This window comes from Bidens hawaiensis, unplaced genomic scaffold, assembly GCF_021521415.1.
Source record: "Bidens hawaiensis isolate Kalapana, Puna unplaced genomic scaffold, B.hawaiensis_p1.1 tig00003430_1, whole genome shotgun sequence".
In the NCBI taxonomy this organism is placed as follows: domain Eukaryota; kingdom Viridiplantae; phylum Streptophyta; class Magnoliopsida; order Asterales; family Asteraceae; genus Bidens; species Bidens hawaiensis.
The window spans coordinates 2,031,804-2,054,447 of NW_027491191.1; the positions used below are offsets into that span (position 1 = coordinate 2,031,804).

The following is a 22,644-nucleotide window of genomic DNA, read 5'->3' on the forward strand; positions in this document are numbered from 1 at the left end:
AATTGTTTCGGGTTGATGGGTTGAGTTTGTTTAACCTGAACACAGATCGTATCATTATTTGTGTCAGAAAATTAACCCCAACCCTTATGCACTTAAATCGTGTAAACCAAACACGACTCCTTAACTCATTCATCTAAACATGTCAAATGGGTTGGTGGGTGATAACCATGTTGTAAATGTGTTAATCGAGTTGGTGGGTTGTTATAAAATGGGTTAAGCGGGTTAGTGGGTCAACCTATATAGTTTATAAAGGTTAGCGGGTCGATCTTTTTAACTAATGGGTTAAGCCGTTCTGTTTATTAAATGGATTGTGTTTGGGTCGGCCTGTTTAACAAAACATGTTGGTGGGTCGGCCAGTTTAACTAAACGAGTTAAACATTTCAACTCGAACCCGACCCATTTCAATAACAGATCAACCTAAACACGACCCGTTTTTTAAAACATATAATTATCACTATAAATAAGAACCATAATTCCAATAGTAGTGATTAATATTGACATAATAGAAGTAAGTGGATCGATCAAGTATCCGAGTTCTAAAGAAAAATCATTATTGATAATCCAAGACCATACATATTGATAGACAGAACTGCTATTTTTTTGCTGAATAGACGGATTGATAGAAAAAATCATGACTATACTTAACAATAAAACACTCTGAAAAGCCCACAAACGACGAAGACTTTTTGTTGCCGTCAGAATATTCATAATTCCTAAAAAAATATGTAAAAAGGCATGTTGATTATATCCAAATTTGGAGGCAAAAATCATTTTAATTAATCATGGGTAGTGATACTATTGCTGACATAATAACCTCTATACGAAATGCCGATATGTATAGAAAAAGTGTGGTTCAAGTAGCATCTACTAATATCAGCCAAAGTATTGTTAAAATACTTTTACGAGAGAGTTTTATCAAAAACGTGTGAAAACATCAAGAAAACAACAAATATTTTTTGGTTTTAACCCTACGACATAGAAGGAATAGGAAAAGTACTTATCGAAATCTTTTAAATTTAAAACGGATCAGCCGGTCGGGTCTCCGAATCTATTCTAACTATCATTGAATTCCTAGAATTTTAGGCGGGATGAGAGTTGTCATTCTTTCTACCTCTCGGGGTATAATGACAGACCAATTATTTTTGATTGAAGAAGAAAAAAATTTCTTCATTCTTCCACGATGCATCCCATTCAAAAAGAGATCATACATTTTTACTAGGCAATTTTTTTGTTTTTGGTTTCAGCATTAGACAATCTAGTCTTTGTTTCAAGTATATTGTTTTTTACTAATGAATCAATAGTCAAAATCATTCCATACCGTATCTTTTACTCTATCAAAACGACGGATTTCTAAATTTTCATAGGGCCTCCCGGAATTCCTTCTAGGGCCTGTTGAATAATTTTGATGGATTCTGTCATTTCACTGATTCGTACTAAATAACAAGCTAACGAATACCCCTCTTTTGGCCATTGGACTTCCCAATCAAATTCATCGTAACACTCATAATGATCAACTTTACGAAGATCCCATTCCGAAATTGTACTATACTAGGTATTAAAAAATCAAAGTAATGATAAAGAAATAGTGGATTCCATCGTTTCTATGGTTACTTCTTAAACGGTGAGGTCTTCACTATACACCGGAGCCTTTACTTCATTTAATCAATGTTATTGCTAACTTGTATAGTTCACATTCTTGGCTCTACCCATGAATTATCCAGTAATAGGTCTTTCACAACAAGCTCTACATATACAGTAACGGTATTTAATTATGAAGGTTGGCTGGGTAGCTGACCCTGTTAGTCCGTTCTTGCAAGTGAGGTCTATGTTAACTAAGATTTTGTCCTCTTAATGGATAATCATTTGCTACTAATGGAGAATGACTGGAGTGAAGTCGTAACAAGGTAGCCGTACTGGAAGGTGCGGCTGGATCACCTCCTTTTCAGGGAGAGCTAATGCTTGTTGGGTATTTTGGTTTGACACTGCTTCACACCCAAAAAGAAGGGAGCTACGTCTGAGTTAAATTTGGATATGGAAGTCTTCTTTCGTTTCTCGACAGTGAAGTAAGACCAAGCTCATGAGCTTATTATCTCGGGTCGGAACAAGTTGATAGGATCCCCCTTTTTTCGTCCCCATGTCACCACACCGGCGGCATGGGGACGAAAAAAGGAAAGAGAGGGATGGGGTTTCTCTCGCTTTTGGCATAGTGGGCCCCGGTGGGGGGCTCGCACGACGGGCTATTAGCTCAGTTGGTAGAGCGCGCCCCTGATAATTGCGTCGTTGTGCCATGGCTGTGAGGGCTACCAGCCACATGGATAGTTCAATGTGCTCATCAGCGCTTGACCCTGAGATGTGGATCATCCAAGGCACATTAACACGTTCAATAAAAAAATTTCTTCTTCCCAGATTCTTTTTTTTACTTCATCATCATCATCGTACTCAGTATATCCCACCAATAGCAATGCTATGGTAGGGTCTGAGGAGGGTAAGATGTAGACAGCCTTACCTCTATCCCATAGGGATAGAGAGGCTGCTTCCGGTGAGACCCCCGGCTCGATAGTAGTTTTGCATCAAGCCTTGGACATAAAGCACATAGCACTCAATCATCGGGACACCGGCTGATCGGTGCATGTGCCCTTGTCTTTCGGCTATCAACGCCACCACATGATGCCTGATTAACCTTCCGCCACTTTTAACGTTATTTTCACGAGATTAGTAAAATAACGTCAAAATTAGTGCAATTTTACTTTTGCCCACCCGAGGGTTCACACATATATACATTATATGCGCGCACCGCAAGCAGGGCGTAGATTCTTTTTTTTACTTATGACACAAAATTCAATCCAGATTTTTGGATTTTGACCACAAAATAGAAATCCGCGTTTGAATTCGGATGGGGGTTTGACTTCAAGTTAATAAAGAGTAAACCTATCTTTATCTTTTTCTGGCTCTAAGGCTAGGAGTTCTAGTGGTCGACTCAGTTCTTTCAAATTGTTTCTCATTATTAAGAAAAGGTAACAAAGATAAAATACGAGCTTGTTTTATAGCAACAGTAATTAATCGTTGTTGTTTCTAGGTCAATCTATTTACTCGTCTAGATAATATTTTTCCCTATTCACTAATAAATCGACTAATTAAACTCGTGTTTTTATAATCAATTCGATCCCCTGATTGGATCGGGGGCAAACGCTTACGAAAAGATCGCTTGGATTTAAGAAGAGTTCGCTTGGATTTATCCATGGTTTGGTTAGTTTATTTCTTATTCCTAAAATTCTATTTCAGCCGGATATATAATTAGAATAAATAAATAGGAATTGGTTTGTTTATAATTATTTATAACTATGTTAAATATGTTATATATAAAATGTCATTTTTCCCTTTCCTTGCCTTTTAAGATTAAGATAAGGGCGCAAGTACTCGCTTCAATCTATTTCTTTATCTCCCCGTGAATCATATGTTTGTAACAATACGGACATAATTTTCGTAACTCCAATCGATTAGGCGTATTGTGCCGGTTCTTTGAGTAATATATCTGGAAATGCTCGTTGATTCCTTATTAACACCGTTTCGAACACAAGCGGTACATTCCAAAAGAACTGGTATTCGCACATCTTTACCCTTGGCCATGAACCTCCTTTGGATTTTTCATTTACTCAACTCTTCCTCTTTCAATCCGAAACGAAAAAGAAGAAAGGAAGGAAAAAACAAAATAAAACAATAAGAGGACTAGGGGTGGTGCGTGATGATTTCACCATCACGCATGATGGACATTGGCACACCGCCGCCGGTTCCGTGATGGCCATCACGTGTTGAGATTCCAAGAAAATGACTGTTGGAGGAGTTTAGGACAGTGGGGGGAGGGGGGGTTTATGACCATTGGGGGGGGGGGGGGTTTAAAATAAAATAAAATAAACTTATGAGTTAAGTGCCACTTTAGTACCTGTGGTTTGGCCAACTACGCAACTTTAGTACCTAAACTTTATTTTGTGCAACTAGCTATCCCAACTTCAAAAAACTTGCCATTTTAGTACTTTTTGCTAACCCCATTAATTTTTTCTCGTTAAGTCAGGGGTAAACTTGTAATTTCATTTATTTTATCATAAACTCAAAAAGAGTTAAGTGCCACTTTAGTACCTGTGGTTTGGCCAACTACGCAACTTTAGTACCTAAACTTTATTTTGTGCAACTAGCTACCCCAGCTTCAAAAAACTTGTCATTATAGTACTTTTTGCTAACCCCGTTAATTTTTTCTCGTTAAGTCAGGGGTAAACTTGTAATTTCAATTATTTTATCATAAACTCAAAAAAATATGTGGTGACAGGGACTCGAACGCGCGCCTATGGTTTTTACAAAGTTTTAACAAGGGATGCACTAGCCAGTAGGACAAGTGACTGACTTGTTCATAAGCTGGTTCTGAATACTTTTATAGTCAAGTTTGAAAGACCCCCAAATCCTCATAAACCATATAAATGTCAAAATTGGTCATAACGGATCATGCAACTAGTTACACCAACATAGTTGGGCCCAATTCCGCCCTCCGATTTCGTCAATTAGAGTTGTTAATCCCCTGCTTAATCAAATCAATGCACTGCACATATTGTATAGCAAATTTTGGGTTGGAATTCAAAATGAAAATTAATCAGTTGGCCAGAGCTGAGATGGCCGGAATCCCGCCGGTATTGGGATCGGGACAGAAGCCGGAAAACGAAAGAGAAAGGGGGGTGGGGGCTGTTTAGTTTAAGATTTGAAACCATCGGTCCCTAGGGTTTTCAAATGTTTAAAAACTAAACAAAACCTTTACAAAAGGGAGAATTTGATTAAATGAAGAGTTAAATGTCATTTTAGTACATGTGGTTTTGCCAACTACGCAACTTTAGTACCAAAAGTTTAGGTACTAAAGTTGCATAGTTGGCCAAACCACATGTACTAAAATGGCACTTAACTCTTAAATGAATTAATAAAATAACTGAAATTACAATTTTACCCTTGACTTAACGAGAAAAAATTAACGGGGTTAGCCAAAAATACTAAAATGGCAAGTTTTTTGAAACTGAGGTAGCCAGTTGCACAAAATAAAGTTTAGGTACTAAAGTTGCGTAGTTGGCTAAACCACAGGTAATAAAATGGCACTTAACTCTAAACTTATTTAACCTATATAAATAACTCAAATCTATCTTCAAAAAAAACTCAAATCCAACTCAAATATTCTACTACAAACAACATTTTAACATCACACCATTGGAGAGTTCTAGGAAACATGGGTCGGGTTCAAAGAAAACCCAAACCCGACCAAAGGTTCAACAAAATCTAGGCGAGCCAACTAGATTTCGGTTACAAGATGAACCCGACACAACCCAACCATTCCAACAACAACCTTCCCAACAACAACCTTATTATCCACAACCTTTTCAACTGTCCCAAAACCAATCGTTTCAACCATCCCAAAACCAATCGCAATTTTTTCAACCGTATCAAAAGCAACCTTTTATTCCACCTTTTTCTACCCAAAATTATCCAAATAATGTTTTTCAAATGCTTCAATCTCAACCGTCTCAAATGTCCGTCGATCCCCTAGACGATAACGATGTTATACATCAATTTGCAAGTGCTTTTCGTGATGAAGTGAACAATGTGGATGTAGATGAACCTGCGGAGGAGGATGAAGATGAACTCGTGAAGAAGCGTTGGTTGTCCACAGAGGAGGTCGCCTTGACCAAGGCTTATTTACACTGCTCCGAATCAAAAAAACACTCAAACCAACAAAAAAAATATTATGGAGACGTATTATTGCACTTTTCGAGAAACTTCCCGGGTCAACCAAACGAAACATGGATCAAATGACTTCCAAGTAGGGAGATTTGAATCGGAAAATGTCACAATTTAATGTTTGCTTCATCCAAGAGGTAACTATTTTTTTTTTAAATTTATTACTTTATTTTTACAATTTGATATATATATTTTCCTAAACGTTTTGTAGTCCCGAACTCCACAAAGCGGAGCGAGCGAGGCGACTATCATCAAGGAGTCTTTGCTCGAATATGTCAAGGTTGTCAAATATAGATCATTTCCTCAATTGGAAGCGTGGGAGGTTGCGAGACGACACCCGAAGGGGAACCGATTCCCTTGGTCGACATGGACGGACCGACGACTCCAATGAAGAAAGGATCTTCTTCAAAAAGATCAAAAACTTCCGAGTTTGAGAACTACACAACGTCTACTGACGGCTTGTCAAGCAACATGCCAAACATGAACTTGAACGAGGAACCTGGAGACGATCTCAACGAAGACATCAGAGGCGGATCTAGGGTGTATCCAGGGGTTGGGCGGGTTACCCCTCAACTTTCACGGCGAAGTGCAAAATTAGTGTAATTTTTTTTTCTTTTTCTCGGTTTTATGTACTAGGTTACCCCTTAGGAAAAATTAGGTTAGCTCTAATAAGTATCGAGATGAAAACAGAGTGAAATAGCCAGGTTTTTTCGTTTCATTTTTTCTTTTTTGTTGTCACCAGGGCTCTGAGAAAGATGACCAACATGAACTAATATTGGGCTTTTTTAAAGCCAGAGCCCATTTCATTATAAAAAAAAAGAAAGTGTTTAAAAAATAATGGGCCTTTCTCAGTAGGTAACAAGTATTTTATTTATTTGTTAAATAAAGATTTTTTTTCATTTATTTATATTTTTTTATCATTTTATTCAGTTTCATATAGAAAAAGTTGTTTTTATTTACTTTTAAAGTTTGTTTAGTTTATTATTTATTATTATTAATTTTGGAATATGTTTAGTTTTTTTTAAATATTTGATTAATATTATTTTTTGTTTGGATGCCATATTTGAATAATGTATTTTATGGTTCGGAGTATAAATATAATTTTTCTAAGTGTATTTTTAACAAGTTATTTACTTATCAGTTTGATATTTGTTATTTTTAATTTATCAAGGTTTTAAATACCAATTTGATATTAAGATAATGTGAAAAGAAGTTTACGTTTTGGTGTTTGTAATACATTGTTTAGTAAAAAAAAGTAGTTGTCATACAATCGTGAATACAACAAAAGTTAGCTCGGGCCCTATGATTAAAATGTGTTGGTTCCATCAGGGCGTCATGGGCCATACGTTAAAAGAAATTGGGTTGCCCCTGAATTTTTATCCTAGATCCGCCACTGGAAGACACACCCACACCCACACGGCCGAATCACAAGAAAAGTGGGGAATCGTCAAGATTCGGAAAGGAAGCGGTGGCCGAAGCATTCGCCGAATACAAGTCGGCTAAGTTGGCGGAAATGGCCGAGACGAAGGAGCAAAAGAAAGAGGCTCATGCTTTAAAAATGAAATGTGAGGAGACGTATATCAACCATTTGAATGAAAACCAAAAAAATGTCGATTTAACATTCCTCCTACAACCGCACGAATATCTTGACAAACCCTTTAAATCGATCATACTTCAACGCATACGCGAGATATGCGACAAGTGGGGTTGGGAAGGGCCGTAGGTTTTTTTTTGGTCGGTTTTTTTAATTTATTTGTCTTTGTAACGTTTATTTAATCTTGTTTTATGTTTTATTTAATGTAATCTTGTTTTACTATTTATTATATAAAATTAAAAAAAGAATCATTCATCACACCACATCACCACCCCCACTAAAATTCCATCACTAGTGATGGAAATGGCGGGGTGAGGTGGCACACCCCAATTAAGTGTTACAAATGATGGTTTTGTACCACTCCCCCCCCCCCTAATAACTGAGTTTTTCAAAATATTTACAGCCGCTCTGAAGCATCCAAGAACTCCAACAAATCCTTCTTTAGACTTCCTGACTGGTGATTCTGATCATATGAGCAAAAGAACTAGGCCCATGGGCATAACTGAGGAGGTATTATAAAATATCATTATTATTATTATGATTTTTTGTTGTTATCATCATATGCATGTCTTCCTATTAGTTTTTAAGCGTTACATTAAGCTATTTCTTGTTTCCTAACGTGTTGCCCACCGCATCTCCTATGAGCATGGAAACAAACGATACTATTCGGTAGTCGAAAATTTCTACTTTTTATAAATGGTCAAAATTGAAGTCAATAGAAGCTTACTTTCGCTTTGTTTCAAATATAGTCACCTGACTTTCAAAATCATTACAGAACTTTATAATAAGTCAAATATTTTGAGTTTTTGTAAGTCGTCAATAGAAATTTGCTTTCACTTCATTTCTAATTTGGTCACTGGACTTTCAATATTGTTGGTAAATCTTATAAAGTGCTGATGTGGCTGAATGATCTTTATAATGATTTTTGAAAGTCGGATGATTTAGATTTTAGATATATAACTATTATAGAAACTAGTTTATGGACCCTTGTTTACACGGGCAGTTGAAGAAAGAGATGAATTTACTAAAAGAAACGATGTTTACCATACAATAATGAAGTTTGAATCTTAAGAAATTCCTCGTAAAAATACAACTGTGTTTACTTAATCCTTATAGCCTTCTAAATATAATGAATTGATCTTTATCAATGATGACATTGAATAAACAGATCTGCGGAAAATTTATGAAAGGATTATCAAACTAAAAATCATTTGAACGTAAATAATTACTAAAACCACTGTGTTTTTCAAGATTTATAAATTAAATGATTTTGACCCGAGAATGTACAAAAAGGCTGATGTGGGTTGATGGTCTTAATTTCTAACAGCTTGCCAAATAATAAGAATGTTGTTTTTATTTTTAAATTTATTATGTTTTGTTTGTGTTCGTTTATGTTCTTTTGCTTGTTTGTCTTTGTAAGTTTATGAAATTAACCAACGAAACGATCATAATCATTTCCTTAACGAACGAACATGGAGCAAAATTTTGTTCGGTTAAGTGTTCGTGAACTGTTCGTGTCTGCGATAAAAGCTTAACGAACGGCATGAATAATGCCTCATTAGGTTCATTTACAGCCCTAGATTTAGTATTCTTTTGCTGAAGTCAAATGACCAGAGTCAACATTTGACTTTTTGTTGAATTTGAATTGGATATTAACTTTGTGATTACATGCACTTGGAACAAATTGGTTCCCGGGAAAAATTGGTTCTTAGAAATTTCAAAGTTTGGGATCTCAGTGCATGTTCAATGCCTATGCAGGTTTTAAAAACATTTATATATTATGCTTTCATTAATGTTTCTTTTAATTCTGTAAGTAATGTTTTTATTTTATTAAACTCATGCTGCTCTTGTAAAAGACCCCGGTGTGTCTGTGAACCGTGTAATTTGGAGCCCAGATGGTCAATTATTTGGTAAGTCAATTCGACCCGTCTACTTATGCATGTGTATGGTCAATCAGTGCATGTTCAATTCTAGTTATGTTTTCTTTATAATTTCTAACGGATCAAATGGGTCGAATCGAAAGTTAAAACTCAAAAGTTTCTGAAATATCATATTACTCATGCATGAGTAATAAAATAATACCAGTTAGTTATAAGTTACAACACTTTGTTTCATTGAATAAACAAAGGGAACGTTATATACTTGTATGGCATACAATATTTTCTATTTTATTCGAGTGAAACAATTTATTTTTATTTACTTTACTATGAAATGAGTAAGTATTATATGTTGTATATTGTCTTCAGAGGATACATATGATTCTACAAAATTTAGAAGGATATATAAAAAGTTCTGAGCTTTTAGCGATATAAATTAATTTCAAAACATAAAAAGGTAATTTCTTTTTTACCTTTTTGCACTAAAAAAAGGTGGTACCAATTATTTTCTTTCGTATGAACAGGAGTTGCATATTCAAGACACATTGTACAAATATATTCATATCATGGTGCTGATGATGTTAGACAGCTTCTAGAGGTTTGTCAATTTCTATTCATATATAATCATATTCTTTAATTACATTAACTTAAATGATTTATTATTTTTATTACAGATTGATGCCCATGTTGGTGGAGTAAATGATCTTGCATTCTCTCATCCCAATAAGCAACTTTGTGTAATAACATGTGGGGATGATAAAACCATCAAGGTTCGTTTCACATATGAACATATTTACAATCAGATTAATAGTATAATACATTAATGGCTAGTAATGATGATAATCAGTATTATATTGTTTCATAGGTATGGGATGCTGCAACGGGTGCACGCCAGTACACATTTGAAGGTCATGATGCTCCAGTATATTCCGTGTGCCCTCACAGCCTCACTATAAAGAAACTATCCAGGTAACTTTTTGCAAAATGAGTAGTTTTTATGTAAAAAGATTGGGTTTCTAAAAAACAAGTGTAAGACGATTACAATTATTTTTTTTCTTTGAAATTAAATGGTTTAAAGCAGGAGTGTCAATTGTGTCGGGTTAGTGGGTTGAATTGTTTAAATCAAACATGACCAAACAACATCAACCCTAACTCCCACACATTTAAAATCGTGTAACCCAAACATGACCAATTTAATCCATTTATCCAAACTTGCCAATGGATTGGCTGGTGTCAAATAAGATGTAAACGTGTTAATCGAGTTCATAGGTTTTTAAAAAAACAGGTTAGTTGGTTGACATGTTTCACTAAACAGGTTAATTAGGTCAAGTCGAACATGACCCATTTACTTAAACATGTCAGCCCGAACACGGCGTGATTTCTAAAGGGGATAGATATGCCAACTCAAAACCTGATTATTTTCGTGTCGTGTTGTTGGGACTTGGGAGTCACCTAGTCATTTTTTTTTGTAATTTACAAATTGTACATATAACATTATGTATTTCTACAATATTGGTTTTTCAAACAAATTTTACAAAATCGACTAGTTTCCTTTCATTAGCTATTTTTTTGTGATTTACACATCACATATGACATGTTATCGATTACCTATGATAAAATCATCGTCGGTAAAAGCAAATTTCTATCTCCTAACTAATTTTTTTAACTGTTTTTTTTTCAGTTTATATTTTCAACAGCTCTTGATGGGAAGATAAAAGCTTGGTTATATGATAACCTGGGATTCCGAGTTGATTATGAGGCACCTGGTCGCTGATGGAACCAGGTTTGTTTCATATGGATCCGCAAAATGGGCGGGTTTGGTATGGCTGACTTCCTGCCTAAATATATAATGTGAAGGTTGTTTCGATAATTTCATTTTTTCAATCAAAATTTTCGTGTGGGACAAGCAAAGATGGAGAATCACATATTGTGGAATGGAATGAATGTGAAGGAGCAGTTATTCTGTAAACGATCTTTAGGTGTTGTTCAGTTTGATACTACAAAAAACCGATTCTTGGCAGCTGGTGATGATTTTGCTATTAAATATTGGGATATGGATTATACACAACTTTTGATGAGTGTTGATGCTGATGGAGGTCTTCCGGTAATAACCTTTGTTTCATAATATATATATATATATATATATATATATATATATATATATATATATATATATATATATATATATATTTATGGATGAAGTAATCGTGCTTCTGATTTCTACTTATATGAGTATGTAGGGATCAAATAATCGTATTTTAGATCATCATTATGATAAAAACTGCATCAAAACTGATACTTCAAGGCTCGAGTTCGGCTCGTGAGTTGTTTTACAAGTTCGAGCTGAGCTTAGCTCCCGCTTCGGCTGGCTTATTCATTATTTGCTAATTACTTTCTTGACATTTATAATTGTTTTTTCATAAATTTTAATCATAATTGTTATATATAAGAATTGAGTATATTAAATACAAATTGTATAAGTAACTAGAAAGATCACCCCGTGCGTTGCAGCGGATTTATGATACGATAACTCGACCAACCAGTTAGTCGACTTGTGAGCAAACGTGCGTTGTGTCAGGCCCGGAATAGGTAAGGCAATAGAACCATATAAGTTTAGAAAATAATCCAATCACATGTGACAACTTTGTAAGTCAAATAACCAGTTAATAAAAAGATCCAAATACAAATGACAATTTCGACTTTGAAAAACCATCTCAGTTTACCAAAGAATCCAGTTACATATGACAATATTGACTCTGAAAGTCAAGCCATCAGTTTACAAAAGGACATAATTACAAATGACAATTTTGACTGTGAAAGTCAAGCTAACCCCTTTGATGTGAGGTTGGGCACCTTAAAGAAGGATCAGTTTTCTTGTTCCAATACATGTGTACGCTTGAGTCCTGTGCAAATTACCGTGTCCGTCACTTGTCAATACACTTTAATACTATTAATTTTATTTAAAAAATGTCTATAAGTCTATCTAACCTTGGTGCAAAGCTATAGAGTCAATTTATATTCCTACATGTTATTCGATTCGATCTCAAAGTACTTCCTTAGTAATGTACATAACCCTTCTGGTAGTAGTCTCAAGTTCCAATAACTGTGTTTCGTCGCCAATTATCACTACAAAATAATATTATTATTTTTCTAAAAAATGGCAAGTGTGTGGGTCTATCTAACCTTAGCGTAAAGCTTTTGAGTCTATGCTAAAGTAACCAAAAAGAGATGCAAGAACAGATTCTGGTATACCTAATCACAATCACATCTCTATGTGCTTCATGTATTTAAAATATTAAATTTCAATATCAGAAAACAAACCATCAAATTAGAAGCAGTGATCGCCTGGGGACGAAGCCTTCTTCATTGCAAGCAAAATAATGAGAGCTACAAGGTTAACAAAATCGAAACAACAAAGTTCAAATCAATCTGGTGAAACACCATAATAGAGCATCTACACTCACATCCGCTCTTTCGCAAGGTTGGCCGTTGAACAATCATGGCCGTCAATCAGAGCCCTAAACCCTAAGCCATGAGAGCTGCAGGGTTTACCAAATCAAAACAACAAAGTTCAAATCAGGCTGGAGAAACACAATAAATAAAACTTGAATGGAGATCGGGACCTTGAAGAGGATGTCATAGCCAACTCTAGCGTTTCATTGGGCGGTTTTGTTCGCTACCATGGCACTCTCTCCCTGTCTATATCTATCATAGAGATGAGTAAAGCAAAAAGAAAAAATAGCATAGAGGCCACGTATCGAACATACGATCATCCATTCACAAAACATACTCAGTAAAACACAAACCTCATGTACAACACAAAGAGCACAAAGTACAAACTCTATTAGACAACAAAGTTGCAAATTGTATATATATATATATATAATAGGCATGTTTAGGCTCGCAAGCCAGGTCTAGCTCTGTAAATGAAGCTCGGGCTCGGGCTCATTATTATCCTTATCAAAGTATTAAAATTCATTATGTGGGGTATGACTATGAAACGAGGGCGTTAATGGTTTAATGGATAGGACATAGGTCTTCTAAACCCTTGGTATAGGTTGAAATCCTATTTTTATAAACAAGCTTATTTTTAGGCCCGGTCTCGGGCTCGAGCTCGTTTATCTTGAGTAGCTCATGAGCGGCTTGACTTGTTTATACCTTAAAAGTACACATTTTTTCTTGTTTTACTATTATTATTGAGAACTTCACTCCCATCTTGCAAAATGTCTCTTTTTATTATAAAAAAAAGGTTTCTTTGGTCATTTTTCTATTAATTCCCGAAACAATGAGTGTTTGTGAAACACCCAAACATCTTAATATTACAACTTTAAATTGCAGAAACACATCCTAATACTATTTAACTGATTATAAGCTAATAAAGTCTAATTTGTTGTTAATTATAATTTGTTAAATGAAGGCAAGCCTGCGTTTCCGATTTAATAATGATGGCGCATTATTGGCTGTTTCTTCAAATGAAAATGGGATTCAAGATTTTGGCAAATTCTGATGGCCTTCGATTGCTTGGCACTTTTGAGAATCTTTCTTATGACGCCGCTTCTAGAACACCCGAAGCTTCAAAGGTAAGTCAACGTTACAAGAAATTGCAAGATGGGTGGGTGAGTTGAGGCCAAAATGGATCAATTTGGTATGGGCCAAAAGGATTGGGTTGGGTTGCTCACTTTTAGTCCATTTCTAACGGTAGTTTTGTAAGATAGGAAAACATGAGAGTAACAAAGGTCTGTTTACAATTTTATAATAAAATTGGGTGGGAAGTATATTAATATAATTGTTGTTTTTTTATTTTGCAGATATCGAGATTAATATATACAAATTCGGGAAATGCCATTTTGGCGTTAGCATCAAATGCTATTCATTTGTTATGGAAATGGCAACGTAGCGAGCGTAACTCAAGTGGCAAGGTGAGATTAATAATATAATATAATATAAGAAATAATAATAATAAAAATTAACTTGATGTTTAGTGATCAAGTAATCATTTTTTGATAATTAGGGTTGTACCACATGTGACAAAACTAATTATCTAAGGGTAAAATGATTTTACCTATTTACTCATTTTTGACATAATTAACATCTGATTATAATTTCAAACACATTTTCATTCATATATTATATTCAACTCGTTTTCGTGACGCTATATATCTGATTTTTTAATATTGAATATCATACGAATGGAGCATGTTTGTTTCGTTTATTTAACTTTATCCGAACAAAAGATCAACCGCGAACAACTAAAGAATGGGACATGTTTGTGTTCACTGGATAAGAAGATAAACATGTTTGTGTTCATGTATGTTAGTTCGTCAGTGTTATAAACGAACAGTTCACGAATGTAAACGAATGAACATAACTGAGCTAAAATCAGTTAAAAGTAATGTGTCCAACAATATTTTGGGCATACAAAGTTACTAACACTAGAGTTGATTGTAATGGTCCAAAAAAATTAAATGAACATATTAACGAAAGTAAACCAGCGAACAATAAACAAACGACACATGTGTTCATGTCCGTTCATTTATTATATAAGCGGACATAAACAAACTTACCGCTGAAAGATTCACGAAATGTTCAGGCGTTCAGTGAATGCTTGGTTTGTTTACAGGCCTAATCATATAAACATTCTCAACCCCTAATTGCAGGCAACAGCAAGTATTTCAACACAATTATGGCAACCTTCAAGTGGGATTTTGATGACGAATGACGTGGCGGACATGAACCCTGAAGAATCAGTGTCATGTTTTTCTTTATCAAAAAACGATTCGTATGTAATGTCAGCATCTGGAGGAAAGATTTCTTTATTTAACATGATGACATTCAAGGTAAAATTTACCCTTTTACGCTCTCTCATTTTGCAAAAAGAAAGAAAGTTTGACTTTTGAGGTCCACCTGATTGACTTTTTGAATTGGTCAAATGCAGACAATGACAACGTTCATGTCCCCACCACCAGCAGCCACATTTCTTGCTTTTCATCCTCAAGATAATAATATTATTGCTATTGGAATGGATGATTCCACAATTCAAATATATAATGTTCGTGTGGATGAGGTAAAGTATTACATAGACGTTTGACCTTTTTTTTTTATCAAGGTGGTAATTTTGTCACGTTGACTTATAAGAAACGGGTTCGGTCCATTAGGTAAAAACGTTGGTTAAAAGAAACGGGTAAATTGTAGGGCCGTGCACGAAACCGAAATTAATGAACCGTAATCGGAATAACCGACATTACAAACCCAATAAAAAACCGACGGTTTGGTTTTATGTTTTCTAAAAAACTGTTTTTTCAACTTGGTTTCGATTTTGCATCAACCAAAAACTGGAAAATGTGAATAGCTCTGAGAAAACGATTATAAGTGAATATTAAGAAATTAATAAATGTTGTAACCTAAAAGTAAGGCCCAGTTTTTAAGACCAAGTTTATTATTTTGGGCTATATTTTATTCAGCTCAAAATTTTCAAGCCCCATGGTAAAACCGAAAAAAATAATACGGAAGCAAACCCATTGTCCGTACTGAAAATAAAAACCGAAACCAAACGATTTTGAAAAATCCAAAAACCGACCCGTGCAGACCCTTAGTCAAATGGGTTGACTAACCCGCCAGTTTGACTTTTTTTTTCTAATCAATGGTTTTTGACACGAAGGTCAAAAGCAAACTTAGAGGCCACTCGCAAAGAATTACGGGTCTTGCTTTCTCTAATGTGCTCAATGTTCTTGTGTCATCTGGTGCAGATCAACAGGTTGGTTAGTTAGTAGCATTTTCTTTTGAATTTAGCTGAATCTTAATGAAAACAATTATTAATATTTTTTTTTGTGAAATGATATTGTTTTAGATTTGTGTATGGAATTCTGATGGATGGGAAAAACAAAAGTCAAAATACTTGCCAGTCATTGTCAGACACTCGGGTTCAGTTTCATCAAGATCAGATCCATTTTCTTGTTGTACATGAGACTCAACTCGCTATATATGAGACATCAAAACTAGACTGTCTAAAACAGGTCAGAATTTGATTTCACATCGTTTATTTGAAGTGGGGCTATGTAAACGAGCTCGACTAGGCGAGCTCGGTTTGTGGGTAATTTTATCAAGATCGAGATTGACTCTTTGTGTTTTGTTAACTAGTTTATAGATTCTTTAATTATTTTTAAATAATTTATATATATAACTGTTGTAACATAATATTAATTTTGTTATTTTATCAGAAATTTGTATATAATAGTTATTATCATATAAATATATAGTTATAATATTAAATAAAAGTAAATATTAAGTTTATATCCTATTAAGTTTTGATTTTGAAGTTTTGATCTAATATAATGGCTTTCAAGTAAATGGGTTGAAATTGTGATATTATTCTATTGTTCATCTTGTCATTGACATTATGTTCTTTTTCTGTTTACTTCTTCAGTGGGTACCACGTGAAACATCGGTCACATATTGCACGCCACATGTTCATGCGATAGTCAACAACTCATATACGCGTGTTTCATGGATGCAACTGTGTGTGTCTTCACTGCATCTAACCTACGTTTACGGTGCCGCACAATCCATCCGTTTATCTTTCCCCTTCAGTTCTCGGGTAATTTCTTTAAAGCTTAATAATAGTTTGACCAACGGTTTTGAAAACAGGTATGTTTTGATATATTTAATCCCGATTCGTTAATAATAAAACCGAGGGGTGGCTAGGTGGATCTCAAGAGGAGGATAAGGAAGAGACAAATTCAAATATTATTATCTAAGTTTTATTTATTTGAAAGTTTATTATAAATAGGGTTCATTACTTTGAGTTTTAATAATAAGAAAAGAGAGAAAAGTTGAAGTTCTTTAGTTTAAAAAAACCTGCTGGTCATTCCGATTCAATTAAAAACATCACAATATATAATATTCTTTCATATAATCCACTTCAAGGTTTTGTTGACCAAAAGCCATAATTTGACGTCGAAGGTTTCCGTATCTCCGTTTTATGTTTACAACTCATATTAAAGAGTTATATATACAATTGTTTCTTCAATAATTGGTATCAGAGCGTAGGCGATCTACGATCTTTGGGAAAGAGCGGTGTGGGGCGAATAACCACATCCGACCGACGGGAAACAATTTAGCCGTAAGGAGTACGGCTCACGTTTTTCCGATCAATCAACGAAGAAGACGGTGACTATGGGGGACGCGGTATCGGGTGCGAACCAAGTTGTGCAAGCAAGTGAACCAAGTTCAACTTCGTTGAAGTGCCCTAAGTTAACAAAAACAAACTACGACACGTGGGTTGTAATTATGGAATTGATCCTTGATGCTCAAGATTTATGGGAGGTGGTGTCCGGAGAAGCCCTAGATGAGAGAAAAAACAAGGTGGCTAGGGCTATTATTTTTCAAGTCTTACAGGAAAACGTGTTGATGCAAGTTGCAAGAACACGTGATGCTCATGAGATTTGGGAATCACTACGGGTTAGATTTCTCGGTGCTGATCGAGTGCAACAAGCTCGCTTACGATCGTTAAAGCGAGATTTAATCAATTGAAGATGGGAGAAAAAGAATCCGTTGAAGACTTTGCCGAGAAGGTAACGGAATACGACTCGCAATTTGATAGTTTGGGTAGTCCGATGGAAGAACATGAACTCGTGAAAAAACGGCTCGATAGCGTTCCAGACCGTTTTTTTGCTATTGTAGGAACTATCGAACAGTGTGCCGATCTTAACACTATCGTGTTTGAAGATTGCATAGCAAGGTTAAAGGCTTTTGAAGAAAGAATCAAAGGCAAGGAAGCATTGGCCGAGATGGGAAAATTATTGTATGCCAAAAACGATAATCAACGAAAAAAGGACACCGATCATGACCGGAAAAATTATGCTCGGGGTCGTGGCTCCTCGGGTTATGACCAACGGGGCAGTGGAAGAGGCCATGGTCGAGGTTCGAGTAGAGGAAGGGGTCGGTTTAATCAAAGCAATGATAACTGAAGAGACGGTAACCAACCGAACACGAACAACCAAGGAAAAGATGGCAATCAAGGTAATAATCATAATAATGGTAGAGATAAAAGCGGTGTTCGGTGTTATAATTGCAATGTTTTGGGCCATTTTGCGTGGGAATGTCCGAGTCCACCGACTCAAGAAGCGAATCTTAACCAAGCCGAGGCTAAGCCGCCAACTCTTATGATTGCCTCGGTTGAAGTTGATAAAGATCAGGTTATGTTAAACGAAGAGAAGGTTCATCCAATCCGTTATGCAAACGACTCGGTAAGCGATTCAATTTGGTATTTAGATAATGGGGCGTCTAATCACATGACCGGATGCGAAGCCCACTTTGCCCAAATTGATTATCGAGTAAGCGATTTGGTGAAATTTGGAGACGGGTCCAAAGTGAATATTAAAGGGAGAGGTTCCATTATTTTCGATTGCAAGAATGGCGAGCAGCGGGTTATGAATGATGTTTATTACATACTCGACTTATGTAGCAACATATTGAGCATCGGTCAGTTAACCGAAGAAGGGTGTAAGGTTTGGATAGCAAACGACCACTTGTGGTTATACGAGGAAGGAGATCGCTTGCTAATGAGAGTCCCGAGAAGTCCAAACCGTCTTTATAAGATCGAGCTTAGAATCGGAACCCCGGTATGTCTTTTAGCTTCCGTTAAAGACCAAGGATGGCTATGGCACGCTAGACTTGGTCATGTTAGTTTTGAAACATTAACTAATATGAAGTCTAAAAATATGGTACGTGGTGATATTCAAACTTTACATGGTGAGCATGTTTGCAATGCATGTATGCTAGGCAAACATAGTAGAAACCCGCCGCCATGTTCCGTGCCACGAGACCATTCGATTTGGTTCACACCGATTTATGTGGACCTATCTCACCTCCTAGTTTAGGAGGAAACCGGTATTTTATGCTTCTTGTAGATGATCATACGAGGTACATGTGGGTTTATACCATTAAAAATAAGAATGATGCTTTGGGTATTTTCAAAAAGTTTAAACAGGAAGTGGAGTTAGAGCATTCGTTAAAGGTTAAAGCTCTAAGAAGTGATCGAGGTGGCGAGTTTCTCAACAAACTTTTCACCGATTACCGTGATCAAGAAGGAATAAAAAGAATGTTTACGGCTCCTTACTCTCCTCAACAAAACGGTTTAGTCGAAAGGCGAAACCGAACGGTCCTAAATGCAACAAGAAGTATGATGAAAGCTATGGACCTTCCACAAAATTTATGGGGAGAAACGGTGAGACACTCGGTTTACGTGCTGAATCGGGTACCAACTAAAGCATTGAAGACGGTAACCTCCTATGAAGCCTTGATGGGCCGAAAGCCCAACATAACACACTTACGAGTGTTTGGGTGTTTAACGTACATGAAGATACCTAATGTCAACCTTCAAAAGTTAGATGATCGGAGTACGGAGGTTGTACATCTCGGAACCGAATCGGGATTAAAAGCCTATAGGTTGTACGACCTGGCTCAAAACCGTATTTATGTGAGCCGGGATGTCCGTTTCGAAGAAAGTCAAAAGTTTGACTGGTCTCGACATACCGACTCGTTTCAAGTCAGAACCGGACCTGAATGGATTGAATTTATAATCGAGCATGTCCAAGAAGAAGTTTAACCAGAAATTCCAGTTGAAAACGAAGACCCAACAAACCTTAGCGTGCCTGAATTTGAAGACCAACCGGAAGAAAATCCCGAACCTGAGCTGCGAAGAACTGGTTGTCTGATGTGTTGTAAAACACACCTATTTTCCGCACCTTTTTATCACGTTTTAAGTGCTTAATCGTATAATAAATAATAGTTATGGCTTATTTGTGCGTGATCTTACAAAGTTTAATAATTCTTGTAGGTTATGAGTTTTACAAGAGAAAATGTTCGGGTTTTTTGAAGTCATTGGAGGCCTTTATGATCAAATTTCAAGTTTAAAGCCCGACCCGACCCATTTATATGAAGCCTTACATGTGTTAATATATATTATAAAACAAAAATAAGAAAAACCCTAACATCCCTACCTGGTTGCGATCGGACAACAAGAACAAAGAAATAAAAGAGGTTTGTTGGTTTGGAGGGGATGGCTGGAACGAATATTTGTTTGTTGTCTCCATATTAGAGACATCATTTAATTGTGTCTCTTGGTCAATAAATCACGTGGACAACAGCATCACAAGCAAGGAGAAAAGATATAATAAAACTCAAAGGTGATGAGTTGGACATATTGTGATCAGCAGCTAGGGTAAGGAAAAATATTCGTTTTTTTTGCCATTCTTGAGCCAAGGGAAGAAAAAGATCAATAAGGACGACTTGGGACAACAGTTAGGGATTTTTTTCTCATCATATAACTCAACCACACTTGATAGTAAAACACTTATAAACTTTGCTTTCTTGTTTATGTTCATACTCTTTTGATTTTGATCTTCAAACTTGAATTGTTTTGCATTAGAATTGAAGATTGAGTTGTGCTTGATTAATATTGATTGTTGAATGAGTTTGATTATGAATTGGTTGAGTTTTATGATGTTTTTTAAGAGTTATGCCGGCTGTCCAAAAATCATGTTAGGCTAAACTTGTTAGTTCTATCTAGGTTTGATGAATATTGTTAGGTTTTGTAAGTATTATGGATTGTTTGATCATCATGATTTGATTTGTTAATGAAAGTTTGGTTTAGTATTGAATTAGGTTGTGTTTAGTGCCTGTGATTTTATTAATTATACTCATAAACCCCTTGCTTCGATTGGTAAATTAGTTTTGATTGATTATTGTTTGTTTGACTATTTACTTTGTGTTTAGAGATTGATTGCGGGAAGTACAACCGTACGGTTTAAGTGGGTGTGTTAATTGATTAGATTAAGCGGGTAGGCACATTTTTAGAGACCGAGAGGTGATAGGAAGTAAGGTCGTCTCATAGATTTTGCTTGTTAGGATTAGGTTCGCGCGAGAGCTTGTTCGGTTCTTGTCGGGTTTGGGTTTGTGAGCGATAAGTTGATCTAGTTTAAGTTAAACCAAATTGTTCCTCTATACTTGGTTGCGTAGTATTCGTTTCCATTAGGGTCGTGTGTCGGTGAGTCCGAGAGGAGAGTCGACATTAGAACACTTTAGCAACTCGTTTCCCGGTTTGTTCTTAAAATCAACTAAGTGTAAGTTAGGGTTTGTTAGTGAGACCGAGAGGTGATCTAGCTTTCTTGTGTGAACCTTAGTTGTGTCATACTTAGATACCCGTGTCCTGAGATTATTCAATCCATTAGCTTGTTAGACCTTCAATAGGATTCTTACATAGGTAGACGTTTTCTCCATTGCCAGTTAAGCTTCTAAGTTCCGTTAAGTGTTTCATTAAGTCTTTTAATTTAGTTAAAGTAAGTTAGGTCAAGTAGTTAATTATTAAAAATCATTTAAAAAATATTAAGGTAGGACTTGGATTAGGGTTTATAATCTGAGCCGTTCTCACGTGTCTTCGAGTTCGATAGGTTGTTTGGTTTTTAAAGCTTAGTTGCGCTTTAGTGTTTTATTTATATATATGTTTTCGCACATCAAGTTTTTGGCGGGGACACGGTTTGAGGCGATTAGAGAACGACCCGAGTTTGGGGACTTACCTGTTTTCTTTTTTACTTGTGTATTTGCTTTTATTTGTTTTTAGTTTAATTTTAGCTTAGTTAATTTTAGTTTTTCTTTATAGTCGTATGCGTCATACCCGCTCACAAGGACCTCCGAAGATTAAAACGCCTGACGATACCGAGAAAGTCTAGCACGAGAGAGAGCGTTCTGTTTCACCGTCAGGTTCTGATTCTTCTTCTTCTTCTTCTTCTTCTTCTTCTTCTTCTTCTGTTTCTTCCGCTTATTCTAGGGATAGGAACATGGGTGACCAACCGCCTAGGAGAGTAGTAGCTGACTATGGTAGGCCGAATCCGAATCCTCATTCTAGCATCACCTTACCTAACGGTGCCGCCGCTGGCAACTGGTCCATTCCGGCCCACGTCATGCAACTCATCAAAACCGCGCTCCAATTCCAAGGGCTAGAGAGCGACGATCCTTCAAACCACATCGACGTGTTTGTTCAAATCTGCGAAACTTTCAATATCGGCAACATGAACGATGAAGCCATCTATCTCCGTATTTTTCCTTTCTCACTCGCCGGCAAAGCCTACAAATGGCTGAAGTCACTACCTGCTGGATCCATCACCACTTGGGCGGGCCTTCAAGAGAAATTCATGACCAAATTCTTTCCGCCATCTAAATCCGCTCGACTCCGTGAGGAGATTTGATGTGCTAAAAGCAGTCAAATAATTATTAACTAAATTTATACTAATCTAGACACTAAGTAATATTCTAGACCCTTAAACTACTAACCGGCAAGTGAACCGGTCGACTCTAGTTTAGCTAAGTAAGTCCGGATATCGAACCCACGAGACTCTTTAAACTACGAAA

At 36.1% G+C, this 22,644-nt stretch overlaps 1 pseudogene across 1 annotated transcript in view; it reads left to right on the forward strand.

The window, feature by feature from the left end:
* LOC143623406 (topless-related protein 1-like) overlaps positions 1-22,644 on the forward strand; it is a 77,391-nt pseudogene that overhangs the window by 22,565 nt on the left and 32,182 nt on the right. The window contains exons 6-21 of the transcript XR_013151887.1: positions 7,764-7,870; positions 9,020-9,118; positions 9,201-9,270; positions 9,762-9,835; positions 9,912-10,007; positions 10,103-10,206; positions 10,919-11,020; positions 11,095-11,341; positions 13,655-13,817; positions 13,953-13,973; positions 14,046-14,156; positions 14,895-15,074; positions 15,173-15,301; positions 15,896-15,991; positions 16,085-16,250; positions 16,661-16,831. The product of XR_013151887.1 is annotated as a topless-related protein 1-like (transcript). The remainder of the gene's footprint in view (positions 1-7,763; positions 7,871-9,019; positions 9,119-9,200; positions 9,271-9,761; positions 9,836-9,911; positions 10,008-10,102; positions 10,207-10,918; positions 11,021-11,094; positions 11,342-13,654; positions 13,818-13,952; positions 13,974-14,045; positions 14,157-14,894; positions 15,075-15,172; positions 15,302-15,895; positions 15,992-16,084; positions 16,251-16,660; positions 16,832-22,644) is intronic.